Here is a 20,309-nt window from a genome sequence, read left to right as displayed (position 1 = left end):
TTGAGATTAGATCCATTGAAACAAAAAATAATTGTCAACCAGCTTATAGTGTTAATTTGCATTGGTTTATAGCACATTATCACATATAACACAATAGAAGTAAATGTACATATTCTTCAATTCATTTAAATTCCTGCAACAAGTATCATGCTATGAAGATTTCAGTTAGGTTGAGAAAAAATTTTGGTATACACTAACCGTAGTGTTTAAAAGGTCTGGGCTTTATCCTAGAGGAGCTTATGATCTCATTGAGGCAAGACAGACTACAACTAAAACTTAAACTACAGCATGAAATAGATTCCCAGATGAGAGTTACACACAGCAAGGCTTTAGCTATTCCAAGGCTATCAGAATGAAAGTATGAATATGAGTGGTGTGCTTATGAAAGATGAGACTTGGAAAAAGGGAGATATCTGAGTTGAAAGGTGCAAAGGATCCTCCAAGATGGAAAAATATCTCAAAGTCAAAAATAAGAATATTATCATCACCAGGAAAGCATGTTGTCTTCATAGTGCTTATAGTACTGTGGAAATTTTTACAAAAAAGTCAAGATAATTATTTTAATGCAATTTCTAACATCGACTGTTATGAAGGTGGATAATAAAGTATATATCCCAATGCTACTCTTGTGGCTTTGACAGAAAACACAAATACTTAAGGTGCAGTTGTTAACTTATTTTGTTTGCAGCTAACTGTCAGATAGTTCAGGAAAAAATGGTACATTTAAAGAGATGAAGTAAATGTGAAAAAATGTTAACAATTATTGAACCCAGGGGAAAGATATGTGGGCATCCCAGAAGTAGCTTTCTAAGGTAGCATGCAGGGTTAGTGTGGTCCTTGTCAGCCTCCACCATGAAGTACCTTGGCCAGGGCCAAAAAGTGCAGAAGGTGATGGTGCAGCCCATCAACCTCGTTTTCAAATACTTGCAAAATAAATCTTGGATTCAGATGTGGCTTTATGAGCAAGTAAATATGCAGATAGAGTGCTGTATCATTGGTTTTGATGAGTATATGAACCTCATCTTAGATAATGCCAAAGAGATTCATTCTAAAACAAAGTCAAGAAAACAGCTGGTCAAATCATGCTAAAAGGAGATAATATCACTCTGCTCCAAAGGGTCTCCAACTACGAATGACTAATGAAATGGAAAATTGTTGAGAAAGCAATACAGTCTGTATCCTTTGTTGGGAGTATAGTTCTTAAACATTTATTCATATTACTTTGGTTACCCTTTGTTATTACCAGATGAAAGGTAATGCTGTGGGATTATTTTTATATTAAATAAACAGTATATGGGCAATCCTTGTAAGGTTACAACTCTTATAGGTTTAAATATTTTTATAATAAAAGTTGGGGAAAAGATTAAAGAAAAAGTTCTCCAGATAACTTAAAAGATCAAAGAATAAGTCTAGAAAATACTTAGAGTGAAAAAACAAAAACTTTTTTGGTATGGTTAGATTACTAAGCAGGGAAATATATGCCCTTAAATGCTTATATTAAAAAAGCACAAATGCCAAAAATTAATAAATTTTTTAAATTAAGAAAAATTTAGTATAAAATTAAAATATTAAAAATCAAATTTAATATAGTGCTTATGGAATAAATATGTAAAGTAATTAGGTGCTTTATGAGTATTGGTAAACTTACTTCATTGCAAAGTTCCCAAATCTTAACAAGTAGATCTTACACTGTATCCTGCAGGCAGAATAAAACTGGCTGCTTTTGCAAATCAGGAAGGGTAAATAAAAATCAGCAAGCCCTTTATTTATTTATTTTTTGACAATATAAATTTCTGCATTTTGGTAAGATTTTGTTCACTTGTCTAAAGCAAAGCAGAGTTGCTCAGCTTCTCGTGAATTTTGGGCACAGTAAATTTATTCCCTCATTTTTCCTTGTCTTGTTTTGCCAGAATTATAAATATATACCTATGATAATATGCTTAAGCATCCAGATGATTGAATAATTTCCCACTTCAGTGAGGCAAGCCTAATCAAACAAACATAGAAATTTTATGAGTTTTAAGAAGAGCACCTATGGTATTCTTCAATTTTTCATTTCAGCAAGAATTTATTTCACTATTATCTTTCTTCACCAGAATTATAATAAATAAAATAAAAAAGACTTCTGGTCATATTTTTTAAATTGAAATAAAATTTATGTAACATAAAATTCATCATCATAACCATTTAAATTTTACAATTCAGTGACTTCTAGTATGTTCACAATTTTGTGTGTCCATTAAGTAGGCAACCACTAATCTGTTTTTTTTGTCTCTATGGATTTCCCTATTCTAGACATTTCTATAAATTGAATCATATAATACATGTATCTGACTTCTTTGACTTAACTAATGTTTTCTAGGTTCACCCATGTCGTAGCATGTATCAGCTCTTTCATTTTTATTGCCAAATGATATTCTATTGTATGAACGAACCATGTTTTATTTATCCATTCATTAATTGATGGACGTTTGAGCTCTTGCCATTTTTTTTACTAATATGAATAATGCTGCTGTGAACATTCATGTGCAAGTTTTTGTTCGAACACCTGTTTTCAGTTCTCTTGGTTATATACCTAGAAGTGGAATTGCTGGGTAATTTTATGTTTAAATTTTTGAGGAATCACCAAACTGTTTTTCCTAGCCGTATTTTTTTTCCTTTACTATTTTGATTAAGTTTATTGGGGTAACATTGGTAAATACAATTATATAATTTTCAAGTGTACATTATCATTTGACATCTGTATATTCTATTGTGTGTTTACCACCCAAAGTCCAGTTTCCTTCAGCTTCCATATATTTGATCCCCTTTACCCACTTCACCCTCCCCCTACCCCCTATATTTGACCCTCTGTGCCTCTCTACCTCCCTCCTCCTCCCCCACCCCACTAGTAACCACTAGTCCATAGTCCATGTCCATGAGTCTCTGTTTGTTTGTCCTGCTCATTTGTTGCTTTTAGGTTTATATCCCACATATAAGTGATATCATGTGGTTTTCAACTTTTTCTGCCTAGCTTATTTTGCTTAGCATGATTATCTCGAGGTCCATCCATGTTGTCATAAATGGCAGTATTTCATCTCTTCTTATGGCTGAGTAATATTCCATTGTATATATGTACCACAGCTTCTTTAGCCAGTCATCTCTTGTAGGACATTTCGGTTGCTTCCATATCCTGGCCACTGTGAATAATGCTGCTATGAACATCGGTGTGCAAATATCTTTTCGGATATGGGTTGTCAAGTCTTTGGGGTAAATACCCAGTAGAGGGATTGCTGGATCATATGGTAGACCAATTCTTAGTTTTTTGAGGAACTTCCATACTGTTTTCCATAGTGGCTGTACCAATTTGCAATCCCACCAGCAGTGTATGAGGTTTCCTTTTTCTCTGCATCCTCTCCAACATTTGTTATTACTTGTTCTGTTGATTATAGCTATTCTAACAGGTGTGAGATGGTATCTCATTGTGGTTTTGATTTGCATTTCCCTAATAGCTAGCAATGTTGAGCATCTTTTCGTTTATTTGTTGGCCATTTGTATGTCCTCTAGGGAGAAGTATCTGTTCGGGTCCTCTGCCCATTTTTTGATTGGATCATTTGGGTTTTTTGTTGTTATTGAGTCGTATGAGTTCTTTGTATATTGGATATTAGGCCCTTATCAGTGGTGTTGCTTGAAAATATATTTTCCCATTCAGATGGTTGTTTCTTTACCTTGTTGACAATTTCTTTTGCTGAGCAGAAGCTTTTTAGTTTGATGTAGTCTCATTCATTTATTTTAGCTTTTACTTCCCTTGCTTTTGAGGTCAAATTCATAAAATCCTCTTTAAGTCCAAGGTCCTTGACTTTCATTCCTATGTTTTCTTCTATGCATTTTATTGTTTCAGTCTTATATTTAGGTCCTTAATCTATTTCGAGTTAATTTTGGTGTGTGGTGATAGACAATAGTCTAGTTTCATTCTTTTGCAAGTAGCTTTCCAGTTTTCTCAGCACCATTTATTGAAGAGGCTTTCCTTTCTGCATTGTATGTTTTTGGCTTTTTTGTCAAAAATTATTTGCTCATATAAATATGGGTTTACTTCTGGACTCTCGATTCTGTTCCACTAGTCCGTGTGTCTGTTTGGCTGCCAATACCATGCTGTTTTGATTACTGTCGCTTGTAGTATAATATGAAGTCAGGCAGTGTGATGCCTCCAGCCTCGTTCTTTTTTCTCAGGATGGCTTTGGCAATTCGGAGTCTTTTGTTCTAGCTATATTTTTAATGGAAGATTTTAAAGCCAATGTGTGGGACTAGGACATTATAAATTAAGAACTTCCAACTCCTCCCCAAGAAAACTTACAATAATCTCAATTATGAAGTTATTTGAGTTCAGGTCTCTCTTTCAACATTACTAAGCATTTCTCTGCTAGCTTAACTGAGTTTTCACTGGAGGGCTTTTATTCTATGCCGTGTGACATCTATGCCCTCTGACCAGCAGTTGCTTAATTGAGGAATATGAGGACAGCAAGGTGAGGGGGTAGTAACTACACTTTAGGCCTTTGAAGTATATTTTTCCTTAATTTTTATCTTCAATTAAAGAGGACAAATACTTTATCCAACAATTTAGAAGTATGACATCAAGAAGTTTCAGATCCTAATCTGATGTGCTTTAAACTAGTTGTTAATTAGGGAGGTATCTTCCAAGTGCTCAATAACTATTTTAAATGTTCTAGTGTGTCCCTGAAAAAAATCAACAAATCTCCATTAGAATTCATGCCAAAATATTTCTCAGCAACTGCTAGCCCTCTATGTTTAAAATGTTTGCACTGTTAAAATTTCTGAGAAGTTTGAGAATTTCTTGAGAAATTAAAATATTGGACTTTTTAAAATACTAAATGATTTCCATATATGTTTTGAGGTTTTGGCCTGTGGTTAGCTTTCCCGATGGAGCCGAAATATTTTCTACTTGGAATTAAGCCATATCTCCCACTTGCATGCATTCAACTTATGTTGCATGCATCCAAGTCCTGGCATTTGAATGGTCTTTTCCCTTCATCTGAATACTTTCTAACTTGAAGAAAAATAACACTTTCCATTTAAAACTCGCCTCTCTCCTCTTTTTCCCCTCTTCACCCATAACCAGATGTCTTCATACTTTGTACCTGCAATTCTCAGAGGAGAACAGGCATATTGGTATTTTCCAACTTAGAAAGATTACTCTTAAGTACCCTCAACCATGGGGGTCCAAGGAAGAGCTTCAGAAAGTTCCTTAAACCTTTTGAAATTTTGTGTTGAATTGGAGTTATGGAGAGAGGAGTCATGCATAGCTTTTTTCATATTCTCAAAGGGGTATATGGTTCTCCAAAAGTAAAGATCTGGTGGTTCTCACAGTGGCCTGGAGAGCAAAATGGGGGAGGGAGGGGGACATCCTGTGGTACTATGACACATTGGTTGGTGTGTGAGTAAGACATGAGTATATTTCAATCAGGCTTTCAACTGCAAAGTCAAAGTAATAGCAGTGCTAAGAATGTGGCAAAGAATCAGTAATGCTGGATTTGTAAGGTCACTGCAAGTCACCCTGCTTACTTGGGCAGAATTTTTTTCCCCATCATCTCATACTTATAGTCCTCATTCTTAAAAATAAAAACAAACTTTAAGAAAACTCATTATTCTCTTTAATTTTTTGTTGATCTTCAGTCATATGCATATCCTCTCACATGTGTCCTTCACCTCCCTTAAAGCTATTCTGTGGACATCAGTAAGTACTGTAGTAAGATGCCACTTTCAGTGGAAGACCAGATAGTAATATGCCACTGAAAGTGAGGACTAGCATTGCTTCTAGACCTTAGATAGCCCTAGGTGACCTCATCCAAAGCTCATCAGCTTCGCACTCCCAGAGCAACCGATAGACCTCAGGGGTTTCAGTAGATGATCAAATGGAACTGCTGATGGGGAGCTGTTTTCAAAAGTAGCTGCTCATGAACCTGAAGATGGCTTCTAGGAATGAATTAAGGAGTGTGGGAATGTTAGGGCACTGAGAGCACCAGATGACTTACAGAGATGGAATAGCCAGAGGTAAGGGCAAGTGGAAGAGAATAATGCTGTTATCCCCACTCAAAATGTGACATCGCTTTCTACCCTTAGGCCTCTGGTACTTATATAGAGTGTCTTCTCTAGCCACCAAAGTATTTCTTTTGACTATTTGATCACATCATTCAGTTCTTTGAAACAGTTTTACTTTCCATCCGCCTTTCACTGATTCCCAGAAGCCACTTGTGGTCCCACATGAATATGTAAGCACCTTTTTCAGTTTTAGTTTCTATACTGTAGTCTTTATAAACAGATTCCAATTCTAGAAGCCTATTCATAGTAGTGAGATTCTTAAAAGAAACGGTACTAAGAAACAAGAAACATTTGTTAACTCTTTTTCCCACTGATATGTGAAAGGAAGAAGGGAACTACCTGTTTGAACACCTGCTGTGTGCCATTCACTTTATGTATATCGCCTCATTTACTCCTCATGGTACATCCCTGTAGTGAGTGTTATGATCTTTTTTTACAGATGAACAAACTGAGGTTCATGTAGTTAATAAGTGCAACAGTTGGGATTCTAACCCAGATCTGGTAGTTCTGAATGGTACTGCTTCTCCTACACCCACCAGAGAGCAGCAACACCAGAGAAAGTTCCTGAGGTTTGTGGAGGCAGCAGCCTTGTGGCAGAGGGCCAGGGGCCAGGAGATTTATTTTTGAGCTGCATTGTATATTTACAAATATATTGTGTGTGGATTTAGGATACTTTGGGGAAAGCTAATAGAATTTATGAGGAGGCTAAAGACCCTGTAAGCTATTCCTTGGTGCTTCCTTTGAAAGACTGTATGGGAGTGATTAAGGTAGAAATGAAATAAGCAGCTAATAAATGGGTAATTTTAAATTTCCACTTTTTGTTTAAACCATTAATGTTTTTCTTTATGCCAGTGAAATGTCACAAATAAAAATGTAGAGAATTTATTACAATTTATTACAATTTTAACATAATGAAAGAGCAAACATGATGGAGAGAAAAATCCAGGGAAAGGATTAATAATTGAATGATGAAACTATTAAAATAAACTTGAAAATATCCCTGAACTTTGACAAAAATAAGTACAATAAATATGGGTACAATCCCTTTGATACTTACATTTGGGAATCCGAGAAAGTGAAAGGAGCATATTAAAAAAGAAACCTTACAGCAACATATGACTGGTAATTAAGAGTATTAACTTCTCCCACTCGACCTGTACCCAACCCAACCCCATTCCATTAGCAGTTCTGGCTCCCTCCTGCCTTCACTGATTCAAAAAATATTTACTGAGTCCTCCTATATGTCAGATACTATTCTAGATGTAGGGATTTGGCAGTGAAAAGGCTAAACAAAATTCATGTCACATAGAGCTTAAATTTTAGGAGAAGATAGATAATAAATAGGTAGATACAGATACAATGCTTTAGATAGCAGTGTTAGGATGAAAATTAAGTAGGGTGAGAGAGTGCCTGGTGGGGGTACGGTGGTTATTTTAGATAAAATGGTCAGGAAAGGCCTCTGAGAAGCTCCTTGGGTTGTCATTGGACCTTTCCAGGGCTCTGTCTCACTAAATGGCTGCAAAATACTGTGCTTTCTTTAAAGGACATATCTTTGGGTCAAATAATCTTTTGTATATATGTGTTATGGTCTTTGTTGTCCATTGATCTCAAAATATAATAAAAATGTTCATTGATTCCCAGGATTAATCCCATTTTACATTTGAACAATTTAAACTGAGAGTTAAATTCCTTCCCAAAGGTTGCATAATAGTGAAGTAAAGATTAGAGCTTTCAACTCCTGCCATTCTCAGTCTGAAAATTCTGCCTCACTATGCAATATAATAAGAAGTGGAATTGAAATGTCAGAGCAGTTCAAAGTAGATTAAAGATGTGTAAGCTATGATAGACTGAAATATTTACAAATAAGGACTTGGGTAAGTATATCTCACTGCACTCATTTTTGGCAAGCAAATAAGCCATGTGATATGCTTTAAACCAGTAAAATAGCAACCCCCCCCACACACACACACACAAGAAAATCTATAATTTTAATCAAAAGTTTGTTTCAGTCATTGAAATTCTGTTATTGCTGCTTACAAACATTAAAGTCAATCAAAGCATCAGTAGCTTTGCAAGATCAATATTTTTAATATGTTTGCATTGCAGTACTGCAGATTTTTGGCTAATGGATCGCACCCATATTGATTTCCATGGGAAATGTTAGTCTGATACTGAAATAATTTTTTAAAAAAACGGATTATTGGTTTAGAATTTTGAAGGAGATAGAAGTATAAAAATTGGTTATTGACTAAATCGCTTGGGGTGAGTGAACCTTGGGCACTTGCAATAAACTTGTAGCACTCAGTCATTACTGAATACTACTTCAGTCCCTTAAACTGAAAATCAATCAATAACCTATTATAACAATGCAAATTGTGGTGAAATAACATACTAGGCATGTAAAAATCACATTTTATCAAAACAGATATGCATAAGCATATGTATTGGCGTATTGAAAACCATAGTGATTGATTTTGACTTTGAGATTCCTGTTGAAGATAGTTTGAGTAGCATTTTTAAAGAAATAAACTGCCTCAAAGTAACAGTAAAAAGAAGCATACAATTATTCTATGAACAATAATGAAAGTGCAATCACTACAGCATGTCAAATGACAGATTCTGTTATTTTGATTCAGAGCAAAATTACAATTGTTACTCTGTTCTCAAAGCATTGCAATAATGTATGCAAGCATTAGATTAGATATAAACACATTCCCTACAATATGAATCTAATGCACATTACATTCCTCTTGTTTTTCAGCCTTTTGATAGAGACATATTTTCGTCTAGAAAGTTTGCTCTGTGTTTTAGAGAGAGAGAACATTTTGTAATGTCTCAGTATAAGTTCAGGCCAGTATAATAGTGCTTAGAAATAGCAGTTACATATTTTGCTGTATATTTTTATTTACTTAATTTTTAAAATATGTTATTTATATATTATAGAAACATTTGCTTTAAGAGGAACGTGGGATTAAGTTAAAATATAAAACTAAATATAGTAATCACAACTGTTGAATTTTGTTGCTATCTCTATAAGCCTGATCAATACTTTACTTTGATAATAAGTTGAGCTCTATAAATAGAAAATTGATCATGATTCCTTCCATTGTGTGAGGTGGTAACACTCATATAATAGCATTTAAGTCCATTTCAATTTAGCATTAATCTTTGATTACCATTTTTGCCAAATTTCTTTCATCCTATTCTGACGAAATAATCATTTCATCATTATAACTAGCATGACCCTCAAGTTCAGTTGATCAAAACTTATTTCTTCCTATTCTGTTTGAAATTTATAATTAAATGTGACTTTTCTCAAACATTCTTGTCTCCCCAATCAGTGAGGCTGTTAGGACATTCCATTTTGATGGATCTAGCCTTCAGAATGATTTACGAGACACGAAGTTTCACTGTTATCTAATGTTACATACATCATACTTGAAAATAACCAAGTTGTACAGTATAGATATTTACATGTAAGCTGTATAAATATTCATACAGTCTTTGCTAAATTACTCAATGGCTTTCTGCTATGGCTATTATTAGAAAAGTATCCATGGTCTTAAAAATGACCAGATTCTAATTCTCTAGCCTGCTATTTCCACATTTTCATATACATTTGCCTTTCCTATTGTTTGTTTTCTAAGAATTCCAACCAGAATTTGTGTCACTTATCATTGTCAGAGAATGTTGTTTCTTCAACAGATAGAATTTATGCAATCCCCAGTTAGAATTTCCAGTTGTCTAACTAGTCAAGGAGCTGAGCAAGATGAAAATGGAAAATTATCAGCTCTTAGAAACCCAGCAGAGCAAATACGTAGTTTTGCCAGGCTACACAGCCCACTCCCACACCCACATGTGCGTCTGCTCAAATCTCCTCTAGATTCATCATCTAGATCACTTAGTGCAATTTCTACTCAGGATAGTTCCCATCTGACAACTCTCTGGTAACCTGAAAGAAGCCATGTAATTTGTGATTTGGTTCATTACATCCCTGGTGTTTTCACTGACTCTAAACAAAAGACAAGCTGACTTCTATCTGTGAAGGTAGTATCTGAGAGCAGGGCTGAGGTTCTAGAGAACCCTAAATTTATGAACCCTAAACATTTAACAAAATCTTTTGCACTCAATAGACAGCACTCAAATTAAAAGAGGTTGTTCTCCATACCAAGTTTATTGAGAATGTCAGAAGACGGGGGAGAGAGGATTCCAAAGAGGGCTCCTAGTGCCAACTTGTTATATTAATGGGCTAGTGAATACCAGTGTCAGAAGTTCATACCACAGTATGAACAAGATGATTTCATTTTAATTTTTAAACAAAACAGACTTTTTGCATTCTAGGTCATGCTGATAAAAACTCATTCTAGAATCTAACTATTCAGACAGTCCATATGAAGCGCTACCTATAAGCAGCTGAGAAACACCCAGAGGTCTTTATTCATGAACAAATGATTACACAGGCACGCTGCTCAAAGAGTATGTAAGATAGTGGGTAAGAGTGCAGAAACTGGAACCATACTGCCTGAGTTCACGTCCTTTCTCTACCACTTTCTTTCTCTGTGACCTTGGACAAGTTGCCTAACCTCTCTGTGCTTCCATTCCTTCATTTATAACCTGACAGTAATAATAAGGCTTACCTCATATGGTGTTGTGAGGATTAAATGCATGTGAAGCCCTTATTACGTGATTTTATGTACAATCTGTTCTGATGTCTATGCAGTTGCAAGCAAAAATAAGACTTTAATCTGTGGTAGTTTTCTCTCTAAAATCTCATCTCATAATCTGGCATAGGTACTTCCATTCTCTGTCCTTGTGGTACCTTCTACCACCTCGACCATAGAGTGTATTACTGTATAATATCTATTTACTTGTCTCACCCAGTTCCTTTAAACTGTAAGCTTCATGAAGACAAAGACTGTCTATCTTTTCATCATTATTACTTCAATGCCTAGCATATAGTTTGTACTCCAAATAATTATTAAATCAATGTTAAATAGAATATAATAAAAGAAGTATCACAAATATTAGCATATTTACTTATAGAGTTTTGCTTTGACTATGTTACTGTCCTGGTTCCATAGAACCTGACATGCAATGAATGATTTATTACAACTTCTTTTCACTGGCCTCTGCCTGGAATGTTCTACCCTTAGATATCCACAGGTCTCACTCCCTCGTTTCCTTCAGGTCTTATTCACATGTCACCTTCTCAATGATTCCTATCCTGACGACCTCTTTTAAAATTGCATCTCGGCCCCTTCTCTCTTCTGTTTTGTTTTTCTGTAGTATTTATGACAGTCTAACCCTCTACGTAGTTGAGTGATTTGTTATGTTTATGATTTGCTTTTGGCCTCCCCCGCCCGGCACTGAAATGTAAGCTTTGTCAGTTTTGCTCAAATATATATCTCCAGCAGCTGGAACGATGCCTGGCACAAAGTAGGCAGGCACTTTAAAAATGTCTGTTGAATTAATTAATAAATTCAATGCATTGGGGCTGCCAATTTGGAAATAAGTGAAAGCAAAATTACGATTCAATGATAATCAACAAAATTAGAAACGAGAAACCTTGAGTTCCATCTTGAGATCAGTCATATATGGTTTTTAATTATGCTGAACATACATACGTCACCTCCCTCAGCCCTGTAACCCAGCCTACAAATTCTGAATATCATCTTTACCAAAATATCTTTCCAAGGGTCACTCAGGAATGTATTGCAAGTTATTTTATAAAATAATATGTATCTGAGATTGTCTTTAATATGGGATCCTAGTGTTAGAAGCATTTTTTAAATGGTTAAGCCCTGAAGCGAAATGCTTCTTTAAATGTGTGAATATGAACTTTGCACAGAACGTGAATGCAGAATCTCTGCAAGGTTTTGATTAAGAGTAATTTAAATAATCTATATTAAAATGTTTCATTTTACTAGCTTAGTAGGGGTTTTATTTCAATAAAAATGTTATTTTTTTAGATGTTATAGCATAAAATGCCACGTTTCACCAGTATCAGCAGGAAAAATGTAACATGCCGAAGTGATAAGAAATGATGTGATACGATTTATAAATTAATTCCTTGCATTATTTTTTAAATTTTATTAAATTTATTGGGACAACATTGGTTAATAAAATTATATAGGTTTTAAGTGCACAGTTCTATAATATATCATCTGTATATTGCATTGTGTTCACCACCCAAAGTCAGATCTCCTTCTGTCACCATGTATTTGACCCTCTTTACCCTTTTCTACCCTCTCCCCACTTTCCCTCTGGCAAACACCATATCTTTAAAAATGAAAGTTTTCAAAATTTTCAGGTAGATACCCAGGAGTGAGATTATTGGGTCATATGGTAACTCTATTCTTAATTTCTTGAGGAACCTCCATACTGTTTTCCATAGTGGCTGTACCAGTTTACATTCCCATCAGCAGTATATGAGAGTTCCTTTCTCAACCTCTCTAACACCTGTTATTACTTGTCTTGTTTATAATAACCATTCTAACTGGTGTGAGGCACCAACCCATCACCTCCCTGCATTATTTTTGTTAAAACATTTTTCTCATTAAGATTAAACTTTCAGTTGTACGGTTAATTATTTGAATTTATTATGAAGGCATCATAAACACACAAATTGAACAATTATATAGAAAGTAGAAAGGAGTTGTATGTGAGGCAAATGGAGTTGTATTTGAGGCAATGTATTTAAAACTATAAAGGCTCCATGTCATACATGAGGTGAGATTTTTATTCAACTTGTTATTTGTAGGGTGATTTAGCTACTTAAATGATGGTATCATAAAATGATTTAAGTAAGATTGGGTTAATAAGAAGGAAAGGTTTAAACAAAAGATTTAAAAGTAAGTGATTGGTCATTCAGATGGGCAGGAAAGCCAGATGCCATACACCAAAAAAGGGTAACTTCCAAGAATTTGTAAAGGGGACAGATATATAGAAAATATTAAAACCCAAAGGAAAGAGCAAACAAATGAGAGAACTAGTGGTAATTAGGACAGATGAGACAAAGCTGTCTCATAGTACAAAATTTGAAAACAGCACAGATATAAAGATGAAAAATAAATAAATAAATGTGTAAGTAGAGATATAGATTATTCTTTTTCTCAACATAAAGGAAGATCTAGCCAAACATATCTTTTTAGGTAAGAAAGTAGCATGAAGAAAGGAGAGCTGTGTGTCTGGCAGGCATTATAGTATTTTTTTACTCATATTTTTCCATCAAAAATATGTTTTGATCCATATTTGCCCACTTTCTCTCACCACTGCATTTTCCATATTACTCTATGACCAGTGGTAAAATATAAATCTCTAGAAGGAGTAAGTAACATATTGAAATAACATCCCTATCCACGCAGTAATATTTATTGAGCCTTTACTGTGTATGCAGCATATTCTGCTCTTTGTAGAATAAAGGATAGTAGAAAGTAGATAAAAATTCACAAATTTAATGATTTGAGGAGAAAAGAATAAGGATCACAAGGGAGACATTGATATAAGTAATAATTTGGAAGAAGGTGTCATTCTGTCTAATTATAAGATCCAACAAGACACTCGGTGCTTGAGGAGAAGAGGTTCATTAAACTGAACTTTAAAAAATAGATAGAACTTGAAGATTCATAGAAGGGAAGAAGACTATTTCAGTTAGGATTGTCAACAATGAACAAGGACTTGAAAGTATAGAATATGTTACGTACGTTACAATAGCAGGAAAGGCAGTTGGTAAATGTATCATGAGTGTGAATGGAGAATAAGGAAAATAAACTTAAAAGTGGGGATAGGGTGACAGAGACCATTAAACGATAGGCAAAAGTTTTTTTTTTTTTCCTTTAAGCCATATCATCAAAAGTTTTTGAGGGAGGAAATGAACTATGAAAGCTATACTTCTGAAAGATTGATCTAGCAGCTATGAGTAAAATATATTGAGAAGGAAAGACTGAAGATAGGGAAAATGCAGTTCAAAGATGAGTATTAAAGTCCCTGCAAAAGGTAATGAGGTCTAAATATAGGTTATAAGAGTAAAAGAGAGGGGATAGAATCCAAAGATTCTACAGATGCAGAATCCATGTGGCTTGGCCATGGAGTGAGTCATTTAAGTTTTTCTTCAAATAGATCACTTAGTTGTTTAGTTGAATCACTGAAAGAATGGGACACAGGACAGGGCAGTTTTAGTGGAGGTTCAGGAAGAATTTCATGCATAGAGAGGCCTACAAGTCAAGATAGTGCAGTGGTAGACCAAGAACAGGTTTAAGACAGTGGGCATTGGAGAAGTTGATAGAGAAGAGGGCACAGAAATTGGGACTTGAAATTAAACTTCTTGTATTCAAATTTTATATATTTTTAAGTTATTTTGGGATTCAGATAATCTTCCTATCTTCTAAGATTACTAAGCCTTTAGTATACTTTCTCTGGAAGCAAATGATTGGTTTTGCAGAACAAAGTTATCCCAGAGCCATAGCAGGGGGAAATTATATGCCATTGAGAGATAATTATGATTGCGAGGTGATTGATATGATTGAGAAATGTTTAAATGAGAATAATCTGATTTTGATGGGGAACGTTAGATAGATATGAGACTAGATCTTGACAATTTCTTCTGATTGGATACCACTGTGACTACATTCCAACTGTGTCCATTTAGTAAAAAATGCTGCCCTTTGCAATCTGTGCATCACTACAAAATATCATTCTGATATGTTTGCACTTTTTAACTCCATATTAAACTCCAGCTACGCTTTTTTAGGAGGTTAAGCATAATATAGTCCATTTGTTGTTGTAGTTTTGTGTCTTCTTCCACCCAAGAAGTAAGCACATTGAAAGAGGAATAGGCTTTCGAAAAGCCCCCGCAAATATTCATTATTTTTTATGATGATTTTGAAATGTAAAAGAAAAGTAGGCCTGTTGCATTGGCTTTGGGGAGGCATTTAGTAGGGTGGCATTTGGGGAATTCTTTAGTAGCCCAAACCACTTCCAAGTGATATTCAAAAACTCTTCACAAGATTATGCAAAAGCTCGTGGTTTATAGCAGTTTTGGTGTTCTAGTGATCTATTTCTGCATTACAAACCATCCAAAAACTTAGTGGCCTAAAACAACAAGTTATTATCTTTCATGGTTCCATGGGTTGACTGAGCTCAGCTGGGAGGTTCTTGACTGTGATCTCTCAAATGGTTATAGTCGAAATCTAATTGGAGTCATCTGAAAGGTCACTGAGCTGGACCTCCAAAGTGGCTCATTCACATGGTTGGCAGTTGATGGTGGCTGTTGGCTGGGAATTCAAGTGGAGCTGTTTCCTAAGCACAACACATGACCTCTCCACATATCTTGGGTTTCCTCCAGCATGTGCTGGGTTCTCAGAGGGAGTGTCCAAAGAGCAAGTAAGTACTCCAAAACTCCCAGACAGTAACTGCAAAACTTATAAAATAGCTTCAGTAGTCGGGCAACGTCACTTACACCACATTCTATATTCAAAAAGAGAGTCCTGAGGCTAACCACATTCAGGGGGAAGAGGCTATACAAGGGCATTAATATCATGAAGTGTGGCTCATGGTGGGGATGGACATGGGTCAGGAGAGGAAGTAGCCCTCTTTGGGGACTAGCTACCACACAGTAGAACAAGCAGGATTATCAGGGGGGAAGTAGACCAGTATCCAGTAGGTATGGGTATTACCGAATGATGTTTCTGCTACTGGTGGAGTCGATGGTCTTCATTTATTCCCCTCCTTTAGCGGAAGTTACCAGTGTTTCTATCCCGATCTCAGATTCTAGATCTCTTTTCCTAGCTTTATTTCTTTAAAGGTCCTCAGATCCTTTATCAGTAGCCCCAAATGTCTCCAAAGGTATCCAGACATGGTAACATAGGAAACATTTCTCATATTGTATTGTTTCTTCTTATCCCTTTGCCTTTGATCCTTCCATAGACTGAGCATAGACAGGGTACCATTTTATCTGCAAGGTTCATTCAGCTAGCATTGATTTAAGCACTGTATGCTTGTCACAGGACACACAAAGAAATATAAGCCAACTTTTATTCTTAAGGTACAAACAAACCAAAAGGAGAAAAAGACCTACATTAACTAAGGTAAAGCTAAGGTGCTCTAACAAAAAGACCCCAGATATATAGAGGGTATAGATGTTTATTTCTCTCACACATAACAGTCCATGGTAGGCATTCCAGGTAGGCAGATGGTTCCACCCCACACAACCAGGTTCAGGGACCACATTCCTTCCATCCTGTTTCTCTGCCATCACCTAGGCAGTATTATCATCCTCTTAGTCACAGCTGGGTTGAAAGTTCATCAGTATTCTGGATCACAGGAAGGGGAAGATAAGAACATGGAAGAGTCATACCCATTTTCATACTCATTGCATTGGAAAGGACTTAGTCAAATGGCCACACCTAAGTGTAGGGAATTGTGGGAAATGTAATGTGTTGAGCATCCATGTGTTTGGTTTTACAATTGTTTTAACAAAGGTTTTTGTGAACAGTTAGCAGTCTCCACAACAGTGTGTAAATAAATCATTACAAAGCAATAAGTGAAAGAGTTACACGAGAAAAACATACAAAATACTATGAATATACAATGGGGAGTCACTAGCTTGGCTTGGGTGTTTAGGGAGAGTTTTCACAAGAAGTAAAATTTGAACTGTTTCCAGAAGTAATGATTAGAGAAAAATAGGGCATTCTACACAGAAAAGTAAAATCAGGTACAAAATACACAACAGTATAACAGGTTCAGGGAATGGCAGAAATTATAATGGCTGAGCACAAGAGTTCATGAGATGAGGGGTTATAGGAAATGAGTTCCATAAGATAGAAGGGGTTCTGCTAAGGAATAGCTTGAACTTTATCTTCTGGGAGTAGTGGGGAGCCATCAGAAGTTTGTAAGTTTGGCACTGGCATGATCAGATTTGTGGTGGTAGTGTGAGGATAGACTAAGGAAGAAGAGATTAAATGAGAGGAGACCAGTTAGGGGGACATGATGAGAATTAAAGTGGTTATCATGGAGATGGGAGAGAAAGGAATAAATATATGTCTAGGCAACAGAGACTCTGACTTACTTGCTGCTTAGAAAGGAAAGTTGAAAAAGAAACATGAGTGCTTCCTACTTTTGCAAGGTAGATGATTGATAACTCTGTTAACCAGCACAAGTCCAAGAAGAGGAAACAAGTTTCCTAGGGCAAGATTTTTAATTTGTTTTTGGACATAAAGAATTTGGGATATCTACCATATATCCACATTCTGACCCATTTTTGCTGGGCTCGAGGGTAAGGAAAAAAGCAGAGAATGACTCTAAAGATTGGCTTGACTCCAAATAAATATATTCATTTTTTTAATTATGTGAGCAGATATCTGGGAGAATGTTGTGTCTTAGCAATAAGGGGAACCAGTTTGGCCTAGTCTGCTCTGTGACAGTAAGACTTTTAATGATTCATTGCCCTTTCACAATGCCAGAATAATACATGCAGTGCCATGGTTTTGACACGATACTTATTCACTTGTTCATCCATTCTGCACCTGCCACGTATGTGTCAGATCCTGTAGTAGGTGCTGAGGACACAACTGTAAAGCAAAAATCAGTCAACTGTTCTGAAATAGCCATGGCCTGAAGAATATGAGAGTTGGTGATGGTGGAATTATATGTAGGGTATGAGGGTGGAGGTGCAGAAAATAGTTTTTCAAGTTCTAGGCAAAGGCAAGAGAATACATTGTATTTGAGGACTGAAGAAAATCCAATCATGCTGGAGAGTAGAGCATGGTAGTGGGGTAGTTAAAGGAAATGACGCTAGAGAGCTAAGCAGGAGCCAGATCATGGAGAGCCTTCTCAGCCTCGTAAAAGAAATTAGAAAGAAGGATTCCAAGAAACGGAATATAATATGATTAGATTTTCATTTTTCAGTGAACATTCTAGCTGTAATAAGGGGAATGTATTGGAAGATGATGGGATGATGAGAAACCAAAGCAAGACTAGTTAGATTATGATGACTTGGGTGATGCAGGAGAAAAGGAGAAAATATTTTGATGTGATGCGAGCCACTAGGACTTGAACCCGATGGGTGATAGGTTAGAAAGCATCAAGGCTGGCACTCAGGTTATTGATTTAGGCAATTGTGTGGATATTCTATCATTAAAAGAGAAAATGAAGACAAAGAAAAACATGTTCGAAAATTATGAGTTCAGTTTTGACTTGCCGAGTTTCTGGCACCTACAAGACTTCCAAGTAGAAATGAACAGTAAGCTATTAGATATATTGACTGAAGCTCAAGAGATAGATATTTACGAGTGAGAGGACTGATGAAGTCATCCTTGGAGGACATGTTCGATGAGAAGCACAGCATTTAGTGGCTTTGCAGCAAGGCCCCTGGTGGCTACAAAGAAGGGGCCACCAGAGAAATAAGGAGCAAATGAGAGAAAAGAAATCCAGGGGAAGAGAATGCTGAATCAGAGGGATGGTCTGCAGTGTCAAATGCTATTGAAAGTCTAAAGGATACTAGAAAAGTAAAAGTGTTGTTAATTATTTTAATCATTACTAATCTATAAAAAATCTCAATTAAATTTGTGTTTATTTGATAAACAGGAAGGTTAAACATTTTAATATAATTATTGCCCATTTATATCTATCTTATAAATTACTAGGTCTTTTTTTAATTGAGTCTTTTTAATTTCCTTATTGATTCATCATTTGTAAATGGCGAATAACAATCCTTGTTTTATGTGGTATATTTTTGCCCAATTTGCCTTTCGTCTTTCTATTTTGCTCATGAGTGCTTTTTCCCCCCATACAGTTTTTAATTTTTATGGAGCAAAAAATGTCAATCATTTGTTTCTGTAATTTCAGATCTTATTGTTTTGCCTTAAGTCTCACCCCACAATTATACACAAATTCTCTTTTAGTGCCTTTATGATTTTTTTTAACCTTTAAATCATAACATGTGGAGAGTTGTCTAGGATTACGTAGTACAATGGCTGAGCAGTGCTGAGGGCCCAATGGTGGTTGTTGATTTGTTTATAGGGACAGCAATCTGTTAGCCAGAGAGAAGCCAGTCAGCTGGGTTCATCCAACACTGAGAGTTTTCCAGTCAAGAGCACTTAATGGACTATGGGGCAGGGTAGTTTAGGAAAACATGTTGAAATGTTGGATCATGGACTCTAAGCAGTCACTGAGGAAAGTGAAAACAGAAAAAGGCTAATAGAGAAAGAGAGTGAATATAATGGAAGCCCTGTAAGATTTTTTTGAAGGTTAGAATGAGATTATTTGAGTAATATGGTCAAAAAGATAGGTTGTGGTCAAATTGGGAGAATGTCTAGGTTCATTATTTTAGAAGAGTGCTGCAGTGACCAGAGTCAAACATTAAGAATGGGTAGCTGAAGTGGAATGGAGCAGGATGTCATTGAAAATCAAGGAATGGAAAGGTTAGACTATTGAATAGATCATGTGAATTTTGGAACCCCCAAGATTATAGTTGGATTTAGATGAAGAGAAACATCCTTTGAACATATAGGTATTCTCTCACCAACGCTTTTGACAAACTTCATTTATCTTTAAGAGACCCATCCCAGTTGACAAACAATAAAAATCAAAGATCATTAGAACTCAGTTAGCAAAGTCAGAATTAGAACCCTCCACCTTCTTGCTTCTGGTGAAGTATTTGGATTTGGATTTTTTTTTTTTCTTCCCTGAAAGTGACTGATAATGTATGTAAAGCACTTAGCTCGGTGCATAACACATATTAGTAGTCAGTTTATTGTAGCAATTATTATATTAGAGAAAGAAGACTTATGTTTTAAATTGGTGTTTGTTTAGTAGTCCTTTCAAGTTTAAGATTTGGAATTTCAGCAACCCTGGTCCTGAATAAAAATAACCAGGCAGCTTCAGTATGAGCTTGTTTCTGGAATCCCCAAGAGGTTTGGAAATGCATCTGAGAAGCAATTAAAGCCCCATATTCAAGCCCAGGGAGAGTAAAAAGAGGCAAAGAAGGAAAGAAGAAACCAGAAGGAAGTTTTTAGATTTTAGCTAGAACAAATACTGGTTAGTTTTCCTTCTTCTCACCCTCTCACACATTCGCTCATTTGGACTCCTGAGCCACACCCTAAGAGATTGGAAGTAAATCCTGGAGAAGGCCCAGGACCTGCATTTTAGCAGGTACCCCTGGTCAGGCTGCAGTGTACTCACTAACGTTTTGGAACCACTGACTTTAGCTTTTAGGA

The 20,309-nt window shown here is 35.9% G+C and overlaps 1 protein-coding gene across 4 annotated transcripts in view; it reads left to right on the top strand.

Moving 5' to 3' along the window:
- ARB2A (ARB2 cotranscriptional regulator A) overlaps positions 1–20,309 on the top strand; it is a 356,272-nt gene that overhangs the window by 267,785 nt on the left and 68,178 nt on the right. The gene's annotated exons all lie outside the window — the stretch shown is intronic.

Source organism: Pteropus medius, unplaced genomic scaffold, assembly GCF_902729225.1.
Source record: "Pteropus medius unplaced genomic scaffold, Ma_sr-lr_union100, whole genome shotgun sequence".
Classification (NCBI taxonomy): Eukaryota; Metazoa; Chordata; class Mammalia; order Chiroptera; family Pteropodidae; genus Pteropus; species Pteropus medius.
The sequence above is the reverse complement of the archived record's forward strand: the minus strand, read 5'-3'. Positions and strand labels throughout refer to the sequence as shown.